Source organism: Anabrus simplex, chromosome 6 (genome assembly GCF_040414725.1).
Source record: "Anabrus simplex isolate iqAnaSimp1 chromosome 6, ASM4041472v1, whole genome shotgun sequence".
NCBI lineage: Eukaryota > Metazoa > Arthropoda > Insecta > Orthoptera > Tettigoniidae > Anabrus > Anabrus simplex.
This window is the reverse complement of record NC_090270.1, coordinates 348,283,003-348,302,405: the sequence shown is the minus strand read 5'-3', so window position 1 is coordinate 348,302,405 and position 19,403 is coordinate 348,283,003. Positions and strand designations below refer to the sequence as shown.

General features: G+C 48.8%; 2 non-coding genes across 2 annotated transcripts; both read right to left on the bottom strand.

Moving 5' to 3' along the window:
• Nucleotides 1–752: 752 nt before the first annotated feature.
• LOC137501406 (5S ribosomal RNA) lies at nt 753–871 on the bottom strand. The gene has a single exon (XR_011018549.1). It is a non-coding gene; the product is annotated as a 5S ribosomal RNA (ribosomal RNA).
• A 16,145-nt stretch (nt 872–17,016) lies between these two features.
• On the bottom strand, nt 17,017–17,135 carry LOC137501404 (5S ribosomal RNA). Its single transcript, XR_011018547.1, has one exon. It is a non-coding gene; the product is annotated as a 5S ribosomal RNA (ribosomal RNA).
• Nucleotides 17,136–19,403: the final 2,268 nt, after the last annotated feature.

Below are 19,403 nucleotides of genomic sequence, written 5' to 3'. Positions count from 1 at the left end.
CTTATGAGAGACGCCCAGTTACCTGCAGAGAATAGCGCACAACAGACTTGCAACTTATTACCGAACGTCGTCGTTATATCAACGGGTCAGCGATAGTATCTTATCTTACCTGAAAGAACATAAAATGAAATCATTTTTCGCCTCTTTGAAGGGCTGCTACATGCGGCGTGCGGTTGCTAGGACACGGCTTTCATTGTTATCACGACAGTGTCGATGACGTTGTTTGGAAACCATCTTCCTCGCGATTTTCTTGGCGGGCAGGGAGATTCGAACCCACGTTCCGCCCTGGCACTGATTACCCTTCTTACCTGTAATCTTACGCGAAATAGGACGTAGTAGAATGAAGAGTTAAGAATCCGTGAGGGGCCGCCTACAGACAGGGCACACTATGCTGCACTAACCTAAAAGAAAAATAACAGCACACACACACACACACACACACACACACACACACACACACACACACACACACTCTCTCTCTCTCTCTCTCTCTCTCTCTCTCTCTCTCTCGCATAATCATCATCATCATCATCATCATCATCATCATCATCATCATCAGGTCAGGTTAGGCGGGCACCTCGGAGGAAGTTAAGTATCTACAATAAACTTGAATCATGTTGGAAAGTTAAGAACATCTGGTTAGTTTCACATGTAACAAAAATCGATCAATTTCGACATTTGTGCAGCCGTAAGGCTAAAGTTGATGATAAAGGGTTATTTAGAGATCAGAATAGTAGGTAAAAAGGGAATTGAGCCAACGGCACGTGGTGTTCCCAAGCGGTCACCCATCCAAGTACTGACCACGCCCAATGTTGCTTAACTGCGGTGATCGGACGAGAACCGGTGTATTCAACATGGTATGGCCGTTGGCGAGAAAGGAAGTCTTCATTGATGCATGTGTACAGAAGGCAACGGTTATTTATTCTTTGGAGGTGGGCGGGCGCGTTGTCGAGACGAGACTTTGCTCGGAGATCGCGATGGAGGAGCGTACGAGGGCGGTACTGAGCGCGCGCGGCGGGGCGCGGCGGAACCTAACCCGAGTAGTTTTAACCTCACTTCGTCGTAACCTAACCCCAACTCGACCCAGGGCCTACATTCAATCCCAACCAATCTCCTCAAGAAAGAAAAGAAAGAAAGAAAGACCCAGGGCCCCGTGGTAGTAGTAGTAGTAGTAGTAGTTGTTGTTGTTGTTGTTGACGGCGGTGCGATTGTCGTTTCAAGCGGCAAAAGGACTGAATAATCCGTCCGGCTATGATGGTGTTAACGACGACGATTATTATTATTATTATTATTATTATTATTATTATTATTATTATTATTATTATGAGGTTTTCCAATTTCTTTTGACCTTAAAGTAACAATGCTAACCACTTTGATGTGATGTCCCCCTTTTCACTTGCCTTTGGTTTGCTTAAGGGTAAGAGGCTAACACAACTGCTCTTTTTTTTAAAGGTGTGGTGGCCCTGAAAAGGGCCGTTTCTTAAGAAGGGTGGTTATTCCCTGTAGCTCCTTACTTGGAGCTGGTGTATTTGGTGACTGCCTTGGTGCCCTCGCTGACGGCGTGCTTGGCCAGCTCTCCGGGCAGCAAGAGACGGACGGCAGTCTGGATCTCCCGACTAGTGATGGTGGAGCGCTTGTTGTAGTGGGCCAGACGGGAAGCCTCCGCGGCGATACGCTCGAAGATGTCGTTGACGAAGCTGTTCATGATGCTCATCGCCTTGCTGGAGATGCCAGTATCAGGGTGTACCTGTTTAAGTACTTTGTAGATGTAGATGGCGTAGCTCTCCTTCCTCTTGCGCTTCTTCTTCTTATCTCCCTTGGAGATGTTCTTCTGGGCCTTGCCGGCTTTCTTGGCGGCCTTTCCGCTAGTCTTAGGAGGCATGGTTGTCTCGTGTAGCTACTGAGAATCCAAACGAATGGCTGGGGGCACTTTTTTTTTTTTTTTTTTTTTTTTGTTGATGGCCAGTAGATGGGAGCCCCGGGGCGAAAATGATGCCCCCCTACTCATCTGTGTCCGAGGAATTGCCGATGAGGCGAAAAAGTCACTGTTCTCGCTACACTGGTGGGGGAAAAGCAGTCTGTCTGATAGGCTGGGAGGCCTATAGTCAGAAAAGAAACCCCCTCTTCGCTTCAGTTTACGTGCTCAAAAGGGAAAATTAAATCGGAGCGGAATTGATATCAGAGTGCTTCTTAAGAAACGGCCCTTAGCGGGAGAGTAATTTAGAGAAAAATTTAGTGGACAGAAGGTTTCAATTTGGAATAGACCGAAAGGTTGGCCGGTTCGAATTTAAAACAGGTCGTAGAGGATCCAAGGGCCACGGTACTTCAGGCGAGTACTAGGCTTCTTGGTCCTCATGACCCGTTTTAACAGTAAAATACCAGGGTCCTCTGATTGGTTCGAGAGGATCCTAGCCCTGGTCATCCTCACTATTTTATTTATCTGAGATCTAAGTGTGGGGATACGAAGCTCGGCCCGTATCCTCTTGTTAGATTTCAGATATGGTGCTCTGGTCATCATTCTAAGTGTCTTGTTCTGGAAGGCTTGCAATTTTGAAAGTGGAGTTTTCGCAATATAGCCCCAGGCCTCACAGCCATACAGCAGGATGGGCCTGATACATGCTAGGTAAATATTTCTCTTGATGGAGGTAGAGATATATTTATTGCCTAGCAGAGGTCTCAGTGCTTTCATCCGTGCCGTGGCACGCTGTCTGGCCTGTTCTATATTGTGGCTCCAGGACAAAGTTCTGTCCATTATTAGGCCGAGATATTTAATTTGGTTCGTCCAAGACACGGGGACGTTATTGATAGTGAGGCGGTCAAGGTTAGGCCGGCGCCGGGTGAAAACAATTGCCTGCGTTTTATCTGCATTTATTTTCACCTTGTTCCGGTGACACCACTCCCAGAAGGAGTCGATCCATTGCTGTAATCGTCGGACAGCATAGTCATTTCTCTTCATGCCAGTGTAAATGGCTATGTCATCCGCGTACTGCTGGATCTCTACACCTTCCCGTGTAGGAAGATCGTTCAAATATAGGCCGTAGAGAGTGGGGCTCAGCACTCCACCCTGTGGGACTCCTGCTCTGAGTACCCGAGGGGTGGATTGCTCCCCTTCACAGGAAACATAAAATTTCCTGTTAGTCAAATATGACTGAATAATTTTGACAAGGTAGCTTGGGACTCTATATAATTCCAAAAGTTTTACAATTAAATTATCGTGCCAGACAGTGTCAAAAGCTTTCTCTACGTCGAAAAATACTGCTGGCACGCTACGGCGCATATTGAACGACCTTGTGACATACTGTGTCAGGCGCAGCACCGCAAGGGGGGCGCTGCGCCTGGACCTGAACCCAAACTGCTCAGGTCGCAGTATGTTGCGGGTGTTTAGGTATCCATTGAGGCGAGAGAGAAGAAGTCTCTCGAAAATCTTAGAGATATGTGATAACAGGGTTATCGGGCGATAATTTTGTGGGAATAATTTATCCTTCCCTGGCTTCGGGAAGACTAACATTTTACCAGTCTTCCAGACGTCAGGGAAGTATCCCAGTTTTATGCAGGCCGAAAAGATGGTTGCTAAGAAAATTACTGCCCTGTATGGCAGTGATTTGATTTCCTTGTTCGAAACCCTGTCATCACCGGGAGACTTCTTCTCGTTTAAATTTTTAATAACCCTGCGAATCTCGCGAGGCTGGAAGTCGGGTACGTTGAAGTCAGGTGTCCATTGTCTTTCGAAAGCCAAGGCTTTTCTGCGTATCTCACGGGTCCGTCGCTCGTCATCGTCGTCGTCATCGTTATCTAAGTTGTGAGTTACGCACTGGCTTTCAATAGTGTCCGCGAAAGCCTCAGCTTTATCATAGGGGGAGAACACCAGGCCGTGCCGGCCGTGAATGGCACGCCGGGGTTCCTGGGTTCGAGTCAGACCGCGAGTGACACGCCAAAAGTCGCGTTCTGACTCATGTTCTGAAAGATGTCGGCAGAATTCCTCCCATCTTTCAATCTTACGTTCCAGCAAGCGATTGCGGACTTCACGGGCTAGTTCCAGGTATTCCGCCCGGTCAGCTGGGTCCCGGAATCGTTGCCATCTCTTCCTATATCTGTTTTTAATTTGGATCAAATCCTTAAGGAGATCCGGTGTGGTATCGTCCTCAGAACCAGGACGGTGCTGAGAACGATTATTACTATTATTATTATTATTATTAATTTTGGCTGCTCGAATGATGTATTTCCGGGCATTGGAGACCTTGTTATTAAGGTGCGCAATCGCGCGGTCAACATCATTCTCGCTGGTGATCGAAAAGGTTTTCAGATTTTTATTGACATGCCACGTGAATTTGTGGTAGTCAAGGTTTAGTTTAGAGATAGGAAGAGACGGTTCATCGAGCCTAACCCAGGTAAGATTGAAGATGATAGGTTTGTGGTCGGAATTTAGTTCATCAGGGACTAGAAAATCAATAGCCCTGCTGTAATACTTGGTAACTGCGACATCTAGGACATCAGGTAGGCCACCATTATCCGGATAGAAGGTGGGCTCCGTGGGGGCATATACACTGATGTCAGTATCTGTCATATGTTGCTGGAGTATTCTCCCCCTAGGATTTATAGTCCTGGAGTTCCAGTCGGTGTGCTTGGAATTCAAGTCGCCTCCAATGATAGAGGGCGTATGGCTGGGATTATTAAGCAAAATATCTAGCTCCGCCGTATGAAGCGGAGCACTGGGAGGGAGATAGGCCGCAAAAATACGATAGTGATAATTACTGTGTCTAATCTCGATACCGAGAGACTCAATAACTCCGAGAGGGAGGGGGTCTATGACGTGATGAGTAAGCTTAGACTTAATCAGCACGGCCACGCCCCCGCCCTCTCTGTCAACTCTGTCTTTGCGGTATACCGCAAAGTTCTTAATTTTGAAGGGCATATGAGGTTTCAGCCATGTTTCCCCTAGTAGGAGGATATCGATGTTATGCTCAGAGATGAACGACTCGAGTTCGTATCTCTGAGCAGAAACACCCTTGCAATTCCATGCACAGATTCTGAGGTCCATAGTCAAAACATGACAGCCTCATTAGGGTTCTGAAAAGTACTGCATAACAGCACTTAACAGGACTCCAATTTTGTCAATCATGGTTTCACATGTCCTCAGTTTAGTCATGGTGTCCTTTATAATAGGCAGTAATTTTGAGAAATTAATCTGCCTCACGAGATTCAAAATGTCGCCCATGCCCGAAAAGTCGGATATGGGAGACGCTTCCGCTGAGGGTGCAGGGTTCGATGCAGGGGTGGGGGCGGCCTGGGCGCCTCCGGCAGCAGCAGCATAAGTAAAGTTAGGGTCTACTGCCCGGGAGGGGGGGAGGGTCCTCCTTTTCTCAGCTTTGGAGAGCTCCCTAACTACCTTCTGTTCCATAATATTTCGAAACAGTTGGCAGCCCCTCCAGGAGGCGGGGTGGTTTCCCTGGCAGTTGGCACACTTAGCTGCTGCCTCCGGCTGTAGGGGGCAGGCAGCAGCTGAGTGGTTTTCACCACATTTCACACATCTCAATGGCATTTTGCAGTAATTAGCGGTGTGCCCCCACCGCTGGCATCGGTAACACTGAGAAGGGCCCTCGCGGCCCCTGAAAGCCTCAACTTTCACGGCACACCCGCATAGGTGTCTAACCGAGAAGATGGTTTCTGAAAATTTCTCCTTAGGGAGGGTGACACTCATGACACTGAGGGGGATCAATTTCTTAGTTGTGGCATCTCGCCTCGTGTATTGGTATACATCTTGAGGCTGGTACCCCAGTGCCATGAGTTCCTCTCGAACCCAGTCCACGCTGACAGTGGCTACAATATTACGAATGATAACTTTCAGGAGCCTCTTACTCGCCAGCTGGTGAGTAAAGAAGCTCTTATTGTTATCTTCGAAATATTGTTTGATAAGGTGATAATCGTTTTCATTTTCAGCATGGAATTTCAGAGCGTCCCGGGTATTGATCACTCTGATATTCCCAGTGCAGCGAGATTTCAAGTAGTTGTAGTGTCGCTGATACTCCGATTTATCAGCGACAACAATAGGTGGAACAGCGACTTTTTTAGGGGCCACAACATCCATGGCCTCCCCCTGTCCTTCCTGAGATGAGCTCTGCCCTGTCTCGGTATTATTGACTGGGGTCGAACTCGCGACCTCAGCGGGTCTAGCAGACTGAGAGGGGGCAGTGCTGGTGGAGGGAAGGGGGTTGGTGGCAGAGATAGATGGCCTAGGGATGAAGTCAGCTAGAGTAAGGTTACCTTCAGTGGGGAGGGAAGCTAGGACGCTATAGGGGTTGGGGGTGGTTACAGGCTTAGGTTGAATAGGAACCTGTTTTACAGATTTAAGAGATTTACGGTCTCTACGGTCAGTGCGGTGTAATTTACTTCTGCCACTAGTAGGTTTACTATTGCCATTATCAGAAAGATGAAAAAGGTAGGCCATACTAGGGTGTATCTCCCCAGTTTTATTATAGTTGGCTACCGCTTCCGGCATGCTGGGTAGCAAATTAATTGTAGAGGCAGCTTGGAGAGCCGGCAGGCCCGATTTAGCATTGCAGGAAGGATTTACCTGCGGTAGAGGTGGAAAATCATTTCCACCACCTCCCGGTGGCGGGGAGCTAGCCATCATGCACTACTGGGTACTACAAGCAAGGCACACCAACAAGCAAAAGCAGGCGATGAGCACTTACCAATTATATGCAGGAAGTAGCTAAAAGGATTTGTGAGATCCAATTCAGCGCTTCGCTGGATATAATATAGCACCTTTAAAAACCCACACAAGCACACACTCAGTCACAAAGACGGGAGGAGCAGTATAGCACGTCCGCAGACAACACCAGATTGTTCTCGAATGCTGATCGGCTGGGGGCACCCGGTTTCAGCGTGTATTTGAAAGAAAACGCCTGTGTCGTACTAGCCAATGGGGGCGAACTAGCTGCAGCCTCATTGGCTGGCTCGCTGCCTCGCGTAACCTGCCAGAGTACAAAACTGGTGGTCACAAGGCTGCAAAATACCACCGACCATACCCACCGACCACTTCACCTGGAAACCTCGGCGCGAGCACATCAAGCTGACGTCTGTCCGAGCTTGCATCCTGTTAACCGCCAGCTCACCGTCGTCGCCCGCCTGCCCACTCGCTCTCGCCGTCGCCACGAGCCCTTGCCTGCACTCTACGGCCAGCCAATCAGCGTCGAGTCTGCCAAGTTCCCAGCGCGGTCCGACTTCCTAGATATACTCTGGGCCCAGTCGTTCCGCTGTCTTTCATATTAGCACCAGCTCTTCGTCAGGCCACATACCCAGCCAAGCCATCCAGCCCTAGGGCTGCCCTCCACGATCAAGCAAATTTGTCTAGTGCTCTGTGGTACACCTGTTCGTGTCTTGTCCCGGCGTGATCCGTTCAACTATACCTGACACGACGGGTGCCCACTGAGTGCGCCATATCTGGTCCTCTTCGGAGTTTGACCTACCCAGTACCCCATCCTTACCCCTCCCCACCTGACCCCCTCTTCTGTCAGGTCAATCCCGGTGGATTGAGTAGCTGGGACCCTGATAACCCCAGCCATGTCCCATCACGTAACTGCCAAGGCGCGTCCTATTGTCCTGGACCCGTCCATTGCTGCATCTATACTCAAGCCTGTCTCTGATACACCCTCCCGTAATCCACCTGCCCGTAAGTCCCCCCCTGATACCAACTCACCTAAAACCAAAAAATCCAATGACAGCTACCATAAGCCTCTTTTTTACTGTGCTCCTAATCCTGACACCCGGCTTCTACCTCTGGTCCTCCCTCCCATGACTGATTTTCTCCCCTCCACCAAATTCCGTAAGCGCGTATCCACAGCCATATCTTCTGTTTCCGAGCATATCCAGCTGATGCAGGAATTAGAGAACGGATACGTAATAATATTTACGGACAGTGAGGAAAGCTTTCAAGCTCTGTGGGAGCAGCTTGCTCAACTCAAGCTGCTTCCATACACTTGCCATCTCGAAGCCTCATCTGTGGATGCGAGCTCTCAATCTGATATCACCATCCCTCCTGACCACCTCACACCCACATTCACCCACACTACTCCACACACCGAACCCGGAAGTGAGACCTCATCAGCCTCACAACCGGACAAGGTCGCACGCCTTCCACCAATTCCCGAATCCGCGACCGAACCTGGAAGTGAGACCTCATTAGCCTCACAACCGGCCAAGGTCGCGGACTCCCCACCAACTACCGAGTCCGGAAGTGAGATCCCATTAGTCTCACAACCGGACAAGGCTACACTCAACAAGTACACTCAAACCGGGAGCAGGCGTAACAAACCTGCCTCCCGGTTAAATCCCCCTCCAACACCCTACACTCTCAATACACCTATACGCTCCCGCCCCTCCTCACTTATCATTCAGTGCTATAATTGCCTGCAACTGGGCCACTCTGCGGCTTCATGCTCAGAGGCAACTAGGTGCAACAGATGTGGTGGTCCTCACCGCCACACTGTCTGCACGATTCCCAAAGCCCAGGCGAGGTGCGCTAACTGTGAAGGCAGTCACGCAGCCTCCTACCCTGGCTGCCCATTCCTGAAGCGGGCAATTAGGGCACATCACAAACATTCGCAACACTTACACGCACACACTTCACACCCACCTCAGCCACACCACCGTTCTGCCCTCACCTCGAACCCAACTCCTCTTCCTAACCCAAACCCTGCCCTGCCTAGTTTCGACAACCCCACCCTCCTCAACCTACTCCTCATCCAACTACTCTCGTCCCTTAACCAGCCCATGCCAAGCCGCCAGCTAATTATTAGCTAAATCCCCCCCCCCAAGTCCACACACCGCCCTGAACCAAGCATTAACTCCTCATCTCTCCACCTGCACACTTTCGGACTTCCCTAATGTTCCTCCCTTTATTAGGCTCACTTCTCATATCCAATTATGAAGCAACATTGGGAATGGTCACTCATTGGATGGGTGACCATCCACCTGATGCTGCCCCACTTTCTCCGTTGGCCTCTTGTATTAGAGTTCCAACGTCCCCCCTCCAACAACTGCCCTATTAAGGGCTCCCCCCCCCTTTTTTCGCCCCCCGGGGCCCAGGCCATATCCTGGCCAGTTAGATCCCTTACTACAATCCACAACCACCCACCCCGTTATGTCACAGAAATTACAACTTAAGAAATAGCACTCAAGGCCTAAACGGTCGACGGGCTAAAACTCCTCATAGATCCCTGTGATCAATGAGAATTGTGGTGCCAAATACCATTTGGTGCGAAGCAGACTAGCAGAGCATCATGTCAGGACGAGGCAAGGGAGGAAAAGTTAAGGGCAAGTCCAAAAGCCGTTCCAGCCGTGCAGGCCTGCAGTTTCCTGTCGGGCGTATCCACCGTCTCCTCCGCAAGGGAAACTATGCAGAGCGAGTGGGTGCTGGTGCCCCCGTGTACCTGGCTGCGGTCATGGAGTACCTGGCTGCTGAAGTTCTTGAGTTGGCAGGCAATGCAGCCCGTGACAACAAGAAGACGAGGATCATCCCCCGTCACTTGCAGTTGGCCATACGTAATGATGAGGAGTTAAACAAACTCCTGTCTGGTGTGACCATTGCCCAGGGAGGTGTGCTGCCCAATATTCAGGCAGTGCTCCTGCCCAAGAAGACCGAGAAGAAGGCTTAATTGCCTTAGCCTTGGTTTCCCAGGCAAAAATTTAAAAAACGGCCCTTTTCAGGGCCACCAGCTGGTTAAGGAAAGAGTTGCTTGTCAGGCTTTATTGCTCAGTAGTAAAGGAGGTGTCAAAAGAGAAAGAGCAGTACAGTACAGTACATACAGGTCTCTAATAATAATAATAATAATAATAATAGTGAAACCAAGAACAACAACAACTACAACAACAGCAAAGAGAAGAATTGTGTTTAGTGTCCCTTCAGTAGCAACAGATGCTGGAATTTAGTGTTTAGGACAGAAAATAGCCTAGCCAACTTAATGATATATTACACAGTTCATTAATTGAAGGAAGGAAGGAAGGAAGGAAGGAAGGAAGGAAGGAAGGAAGGAAGGAAGGAAGGAAGGAAGGAAGGAAGGAAGGAAGGAAGGTTGCATAAGAAGTACTTTTAATATCATACCAGTTTACGGTATAACCTTCAAAACTGGAGTAGGTTATCAGAGTAGAATGAACCAGAGGAATAGGCACGTTTTAGCATTTATTTATTTATTTATTTATTTATTTATTTATTTATTTATTTATTTATTTATTTATTTAGAAAGAAGCCAAGTGATTAGTTTCTGAATGAAAGAAAGAAAGAAAGAAAGAGGATCAGATACAGATATCTAGTGTCCATTAAAAATAAACTTCAGACTAGACTTCATTACTAACGTTGAGGGCATATTTTCTTCTCTGCAGGGCTCGAGGAGAAGTGTACTGTACAGTACAGTACAGTACAGTACCTCCTAGGAAGAAGTGCTGCACAAGCAATGCTAGAGGAGTACTGGACACGGGACACAGAGCTCTTTTGAGAGGTAAGTGGTGGCCCTGAAAAGGGCCGTTTTTTTTAAACACTGCATGCCCCCTGCCGGGAGCACGCTCGGAAGAGATCTAACCGCCGAAACCGTAAAGGGTACGTCCCTGTCTCTTGAGGGCGTACACTACGTCCATGGCGGTCACGGTCTTCCTCTTGGCGTGCTCGGTGTATGTTACGGCATCCCGGATGACGTTCTCCAGGAAAACCTTGAGCACGCCACGAGTCTCCTCGTAGATTAGGCCCGAGATACGCTTGACCCCACCTCTGCGGGCGAGACGTCTGATGGCAGGCTTGGTGATGCCCTGGATGTTGTCTCGGAGCACCTTCCTGTGACGCTTGGCGCCTCCTTTGCCGAGTCCCTTTCCTCCCTTGCCTCGTCCGGTCATGGTAGATCAGTACAACAGCGAGTTCAGAGCTCGAATGTGCCAGGCCCCGCTTTTGCTTGTGCTTTTGTTGAACGAGCCTGGCCCCGGTGACGTCGGCAACTGGCTAGCGAATGGCAGCGCTGCTGCAGCACAGGGAGGGGGAAGCGAAGGAATAAAACAAGGCGAGCGGGAGCAAGCTCTTTTATTCTCCCTGCAGCGTGTCGACAGTGAGTACCGTACGTCATGGCCCGGACGAAGCAGACTGCACGTAAATCCACCGGAGGCAAGGCCCCCCGCAAGCAGCTGGCAACCAAGGCTGCCCGTAAGAGCGCGCCTGCCACGGGTGGAGTGAAGAAGCCTCATCGGTACAGACCCGGTACCGTGGCCCTCCGTGAGATCAGGCGCTACCAGAAGAGCACCGAGCTGCTCATCCGCAAGCTGCCTTTCCAGCGGCTCGTGAGAGAAATAGCTCAGGACTTCAAGACCGACCTGCGCTTCCAGAGCTCGGCCGTCATGGCCTTGCAGGAGGCCAGCGAAGCCTACCTGGTGGGTCTTTTCGAAGACACCAACTTGTGTGCCATCCATGCCAAGCGTGTCACCATCATGCCGAAGGACATCCAGCTCGCCCGCCGCATCCGAGGGGAGCGTGCCTAAGTCCGGAGCTTGCTTAACGCTGGACCTTTCACCAAACGGCCCTTTTCAGGGCCACCAAAATATCCCAGAAAGAGCAGTCGTAGTCTCTGAGCTAGCACGGGCAGTGAATTAAAATATTTTTTAAAAATAAATAAATAATAATAATATAAATCTTGATGATGATGGTGGTGGTGGTTGTTGTTGTTGTTTCCAGGGGATGATGTGAACATTCCAAGTGCAATCACAGTAAAGAAAAAACTGAATAATAATAATAATAATAATAATAATAATAATAATAATAATAATAATGACAAAGTATATACATCTTGAAGGCGGTGGTTGTAGTTTTTTTTTTTTTTAATTCCAGGGGTCGATGGGAAGAGTCCTAGAGCAATCACAGTAAAGAAAATAGTGAATAATAAAGGTGGTGATAATAATAATAATAATAATAATAATAATAATAATAATAATAATAATAACAAAGTATATAAATCTTGAAGGTGGTTGTTGCAGTTGTTGTGCCAAGGGGATTAAGGAAAACTCCAAGTGCAATAACAGTAAAGAAAACACTAAATAATGATGATGATGATGATGATGATGATAATAATAATAATAATAATAATAATAATAAAAACAACAACAGAGTAGCGGGGCACTTATGCAGACTTGCCCCTTTACGAGACAAAGGTAGGAGGGGGGGCCAGGTTTCACGCTCAAGACTTCATAGGCTCTTTTAGAAAGAAGGTGATGGCCCTGATAAGGGCCGTTTTTCCTCTGCTCCCACGGGAGCAAGAGGTGCGGGTGGAAGGAAGCAAGATCATGAAATGACCTCACTTCCTTTTAGCTGGTGCCTTTTTAGGCGAGGCCTTGGGCTTAGCAGCCTTTTTAGGCTTAGGTGCCTTAGGTTTCTTAGTGGGCACCTTGGCGGCCTTCTTAGCCTTGGAAGGAGCCTTCTGCTTTGGTTTGGGAGCAGGAGCTGCCTTCTTCTTCTCAGCAGGCTTTTTGGAAATGGCTTTCTTGGCTGCAGCCTTGGCTCCACCAGCCTTCTTCGCCTTGGGGATGCGCTTCTCCTTGGGGGCGGCGGACCGCTTGACAGGGGCTGCGCTGGCCTTCTCCGGCTTGGCAGCTGAGGCGAGTTTGAAGGAACCTGAAGCTCCCTTCCCCTTGGTCTGGACCAGCTCTCCGGAAGCCACAGCAGATTTCAGGTACTTCTTGATGAATGGCGCCAGCTTCTCAGAGTCCACCTTGTAGTTGGCAGAGATGTACTTCTTGATAGCTTGGAGAGAAGATCCACCTCGCTCCTTGAGGCTCTTGATGGCACTGCCCACCATCTCGGAGGTTTTCGGATGGGCAGGCTTGGTGCGAGGTTTCTTGGATGCGGAAGCCTTGTTCTTCTTGGGCGACGCCTGGGCCGGAGCCGAGGCGGGTGCAGATGCTGCCGATGCTGTTGCTGTGTCAGCCATGGTCACGGTGCGAATGTGTTAAATTTTCCCTGAAAATGGCGGAGTGTATCAGGCTACTCGGACCGCGCAGGAAACAGCAGTGGCTAGCTGTCGGGTGGGCTGCGCGGCGATAAGTTGGGGACGTGCTTCCTAGCTCCTTTCTCGTGCACCCTGCGTCCCGTGGGGGCGGCGGAAGGTTCAGTTCAAGGTAGGAAGGGATAGCCAAAGGATTAATGCTGCTCCTCAAATGAAAGAAGTGCTGCCCGCCTTGTTCAGGGCGTCCTGGCGCAGGTGTGTTCCATGGACAGCATTTCCTCAGCTCCCTCTCCATGCCGACATTTAGGGGCAGCCGCCGTCGTCGCGACGCCCCCGGGAGCGACCACCGCTTACCTGAAGGAAGTCCCATCCTTCCTCTAGCTGCCAAGGCAGAGAACTGTTTGTGGACTCTAGCCACTTTCGAATGAGAGCAAGGGACGTTCGGCCTTCAGGTGGATTTCTGCAGTAGCAAGGAGACCCACCGTAATCTGCCTCTAATAGCATTGCATAAAAGGGCATAAAGAAGGAAACATATAAATTAGGGACTAGTTTCCACGACTTGTCAGATTCCAGGTCTCTTGCTAGCTCTTTAAGTTCATTTTAGTCGCAGTATTTAGGGCCATAGGCACTTGCCTCACGGTCAGGTACCCTCTCTCACTTCCTGCTGTTTTAAGGCCCTTGTAAGGGAAGAGAAGAGAAGCCTAGTTAAAGAGGAATCCTAGAACGTCTAGGTGTATTTCAGGGCGTACCTTAAGGCCCAGACCGGAAGACAGCCGGTTAAGTCTCACGAAAGACTTTGTCCCTGACCTGTAGGAGGGAAGCACAGCCTGGTAGAAACGTCCCGCCTACCCCGGGCAACAAAGCCAGGACCGAATATCTCTAGGCCTATTCACAATCGAAAAGAAGCCCATATATAGTATATCTACACCAGGCGGTATTACTAATTGTTCCAATATTACAGCCGATCGCGTCCTCCCTCAAGTTGGACAGCTTGAGGTAGACAGAAGCTTCCGAGGGAGCTGCCTACAGAGAACAACTTCAGAAAAAATTGGATGAGAACAAGAGATACAATGATAGGACCCATCTTAAGACACCCAGGACTTATTCAGTTGGTTTTAGAACGATGTGTAGGCGGTAAGAACTGTAGGGGTAGACCAAGGTACGGACATGACAAGCACATGTAGGATGCAATAGTTACATAGAAACGAAAAGGTTGGCACAGGATAGGGTGGCGTGGAGGGCTGCATCAAACCAGTCTACGGACTGGTGACTCAAACAACAAACAACAACAGTAGGCTAAGGCTATTAAAAAAAAAAAACAACTACCGCTACTACTATGTCGACGACGACGACTTTTACCTAACTTTCGTAACCGACCTTTGGTTTCAAAGCTGCCATTAAGTGAGAGTATGCCTCCTTAAAATAACCTACTGGCTGCGGCGAGAATCGATCACACTATTAGCAGCATAGAACGAAGACGATCGCGTGAACTGACTTCAAATAATAGTATTAAAGTTTGAGGTTACGTCGAATGTAATTACAAAAAGGCTACGCAATTACTTCTTTGACTTACAAGTACAGCGGCATACCTAACCTCAAAAAAGAATAAGGTCAGTAAAGTGCGAAACCGCGAGAATGCTATGTCCCTTTCGACGTGTAAGGAACTTTTTCTTTCTTTCTTTCTTTCTTTCTTTCTTTCTTTCTTTCTTTCTCCTGGTCCGAACGACGCCGGGAATTGCAGGAATACGTGTTGGGTTAACACGTTGGACGTTCAATTCTTACTTGCAGATGGAAATCAGGAAGGAAGGAAGGAAGGAAGGAAGGAAGGAAGGAAGGATCTAACACAGGGTAGATGCACGGTTAACACAACTTCTCTCGCCATGTGGATTCGGTGTGATTATACGGCTGGATGCCCTTCCTGACTACAACCTTCCTTCCTTCCTTCCTTCCTTCCTTCCTTCCTTCCTTCTTCTTCTTCTTCTACTACTACTACTACTACTACTACTACTACTACTACTACTACTCAAGTTTGTGCTGTAAAAGAATACCCTGTGAAGAAAACAGGAGGTTTAAGAGTCCTCTTCCCTCAAATATCAATTGAAGTACCGTAATGAGGGATACCGAGTCATTTACATTCATGGGAGGATATGCGTAAAGGGACCTGATGATTTTTAGGCCAGCTGCGCTAGGGTTACTCTTCGTATGACTAGACCAGACCAGTACCGGTACGGTACCTCAAGATTTTTATTTTTTCTTAATTAGTTTAGGTGATCCAAGCCTAACCTGCAGTATATTGCACCCGAAATATCTAGCATCTACCCTGTAATGAGAAGATGCAGGCCTCCCTCCCAGTTTTCAAGACTGGTGATGATAAAAGTGTGCGTAATTTAGCTTGAAGTTAGCAGATCCACGATCAGTTTATGCCCCTTTTGCTCGGTTCGCTGCAATCATGTCTTAGAACAGGGTCTCCATTCTAGGCCTATCAATTCCTGCGAACTCGTGAAAGCAATCAGGTAATGAAGATGATGATTGTAGTTATTAACATTAAGAAGAGAAGTTGAGGTGTTTGTCTTCAGCAGAAAAGAGGATATAGGACCCGGGTAGCAGTGAAAGGGCGACCGTGTTAGACGCAGGATACCTAACCTCCCTATTCTTTGAATTCTAACCGGTAGTACTAAGGTAAGGAGGAAAAAGTAGGACGTACAGGTACGCAGTGTTCAGGTGCTGGGCAAATGGACGTATTATTGCCGAAGTACGAAAAATCCGTACCGGCCTAACAGGAAGTAGTAGTGGTAGGTAGTGAAAAATGTTATTTACTTTACGCCCCACTAACTACTATTTACCGTTTCCGGAGACGCCGCTGAGGCGAAATTTTGTCCCGCAGGAGTTCTTCTATTTTACGTGCCCGTAAATCTACAGGCATTAGGCCGACGTGTTTGGCCATTCAAATACCAAGGGAGTGAACCGGAATCGAACTCGCCAAGTTGAGCTCAGAATGGCCTATTTAAATCCAGGACGGTAACGGTAATGATATGGGGAGTTGAGGTTAGTTCTATGGAATTCATCACTTGCCGAAAGGTCGGTCAGCCGACGTGCAGGCTACTGAAATCGAGCACTTTCCTCACGTCACCTAACCTAAAACGTCACGACACTTTCAACTAACACTTGTCGTCGAAAACGTTACTTTCTCAGTCTTATTAGGAAACCGTCTCATCTTAGGTAGAAATGCAAAGTCCTGGGAGTCAATGCTACGATTTGTCGGAACACGCGCACAAGGGTCACTCTCCTGCACTAGTACATCATCGTTCGTAAGCAAGCTTATGAGAGACGCCCAGTTACCTGCAGAGAATAGCGCACAACAGACTTGCAACTTATTACCGAACGTCGTCGTTATATCAACGGGTCAGCGATAGTATCTTATCTTACCTGAAAGAACATAAAATGAAATCATTTTTCGCCTCTTTGAAGGGCTGCTACATGCGGCGTGCGGTTGCTAGGACACGGCTTTCATTGTTATCACGACAGTGTCGATGACGTTGTTTGGAAACCATCTTCCTCGCGATTTTCTTGGCGGGCAGGGAGATTCGAACCCACGTTCCGCCCTGGCACTGATTACCCTTCTTACCTGTAATCTTACGCGAAATAGGACGTAGTAGAATGAAGAGTTAAGAATCCGTGAGGGGCCGCCTACAGACAGGGCACACTATGCTGCACTAACCTAAAAGAAAAATAACAGCACACACACACACACACACACACACACACACACACACACACACACACACACACTCTCTCTCTCTCTCTCTCTCTCTCTCTCTCTCTCTCTCGCATAATCATCATCATCATCAGGTCAGGTTAGGCGGGCACCTCGGAGGAAGTTAAGTATCTACAATAAACTTGAATCATGTTGGAAAGTTAAGAACATCTGGTTAGTTTCACATGTAACAAAAATCGATCAATTTCGACATTTGTGCAGCCGTAAGGCTAAAGTTGATGATAAAGGGTTATTTAGAGATCAGAATAGTAGGTAAAAAGGGAATTGAGCCAACGGCACGTGGTGTTCCCAAGCGGTCACCCATCCAAGTACTGACCACGCCCAATGTTGCTTAACTGCGGTGATCGGACGAGAACCGGTGTATTCAACATGGTATGGCCGTTGGCGAGAAAGGAAGTCTTCATTGATGCATGTGTACAGAAGGCAACGGTTATTTATTCTTTGGAGGTGGGCGGGCGCGTTGTCGAGACGAGACTTTGCTCGGAGATCGCGATGGAGGAGCGTACGAGGGCGGTACTGAGCGCGCGCGGCGGGGCGCGGCGGAACCTAACCCGAGTAGTTTTAACCTCACTTCGTCGTAACCTAACCCCAACTCGACCCAGGGCCTACATTCAATCCCAACCAATCTCCTCAAGAAAGAAAAGAAAGAAAGAAAGACCCAGGGCCCCGTGGTAGTAGTAGTAGTAGTAGTAGTTGTTGTTGTTGTTGTTGACGGCGGTGCGATTGTCGTTTCAAGCGGCAAAAGGACTGAATAATCCGTCCGGCTATGATGGTGTTAACGACGACGATTATTATTATTATTATTATTATTATTATTATTATTATTATTATTATTATTATTATTATTATTATGAGGTTTTCCAATTTCTTTTGACCTTAAAGTAACAATGCTAACCACTTTGATGTGATGTCCCCCTTTTCACTTGCCTTTGGTTTGCTTAAGGGTAAGAGGCTAACACAACTGCTCTTTTTTTTAAAGGTGTGGTGGCCCTGAAAAGGGCCGTTTCTTAAGAAGGGTGGTTATTCCCTGTAGCTCCTTACTTGGAGCTGGTGTATTTGGTGACTGCCTTGGTGCCCTCGCTGACGGCGTGCTTGGCCAGCTCTCCGGGCAGCAAGAGACGGACGGCAGTCTGGATCTCCCGACTAGTGATGGTGGAGCGCTTGTTGTAGTGGGCCAGACGGGAAGCCTCCGCGGCGATACGCTCGAAGATGTCGTTGACGAAGCTGTTCATGATGCTCATCGCCTTGCTGGAGATGCCAGTATCAGGGTGTACCTGTTTAAGTACTTTGTAGATGTAGATGGCGTAGCTCTCCTTCCTCTTGCGCTTCTTCTTCTTATCTCCCTTGGAGATGTTCTTCTGGGCCTTGCCGGCTTTCTTGGCGGCCTTTCCGCTAGTCTTAGGAGGCATGGTTGTCTCGTGTAGCTACTGAGAATCCAAACGAATGGCTGGGGGCCATGCCCCAAGTCTCACACAGAAACCAGAGATTAGGTTCTGTTGAGGATTGTAGCCCTCCGACCGATTAGGTCTTGGGTGCTATCTCCTTCACAGATATGCTGGACAGAATGATGGTATGTGGAAGGGGAGTCCAGTTTCACACATCGTAACTGGTCAGAATATGACCTGCGCCCCGTAAGGGGCGACGCACGTAGGAGACCCTGGTTTGAGCCAGGGCTTATCATTAGGTGGTAGATTGTTCGTGCGTTAAGATGGGGTAGTAAGCTGATGTGACGTGGGTCACCCATCCAGGTGGACGCCACGCCCAATGTTGCTTAACCATCAGTGATAAGTGCTAGAAGAAGAAGGTGAGGAAGTGAGTGTACGACTGACTCAGGGGGTGAGGGTGACTGATAGGGACTACTTGACAGGGGATAACCACGTGACTTGGAGGGAGGTGGGTGTCTTGGGCTAATATACAATTAGCTGTCTATTGGGCATGGGGGGGAGTACTGGATTAGCTTGGGGGGACAGTAGACTGATTAGAAGGCGTAGGAGATGGTTGGTTTCTTGGCTGGGTTGGGGGATGGTACCATGGTAGGAGGCAGGGATGGTACCATGGTAGGAGGGAGGTAGGTTGGGGTGAGGTGGGGGTTTGGAAGTGTGTAAGTGTCTGGAGTGCTTGTAGTGGGCTCTAACTGCCTGCTTGATGTAGGGGCAGCCAGGATATGAGGCAGCGTGACTGCCTTCACAGTTCGCGCACCTCGCCTGGTCCCTTGGTATTGTGCAATCGGTATGGCGGTGGGGGCCTCCACACCGATTGCAGCGAGTGCCTTCCGTGCATGAAGCAGCGGTGTGGTTGAGCTTAAGGCAGTTAAAGCATTGTGTGACTAAGGATGGGGAGGAAGTGTTGGGTGATTTGTGGAGAGTAGGTGTGTTGGTGCGTGAGGTGAGCCTGGGGGCAGGTTTTCTGCGCCTTCTCCCAGTCTGCGTGTTTTTGTCATGTGTGAATGGGATATGGTCACTAGGACCAGATCCCGTGTCTGTTAGTGTGGGTGGGGGGTTGGTCTGGGCTTCAGTGGACTGGGTAGGTGGGGGAGTGGTTGCTGGAGCGGTAGCAGTGGCGGTGACAGTGGGAGACTGAGTAGTAGAGTTGTCAGATAGGTTAATGACTATTGGAGGTGGAATGTCTGCTAGTTTGAGCTTTTTCAGGATGGT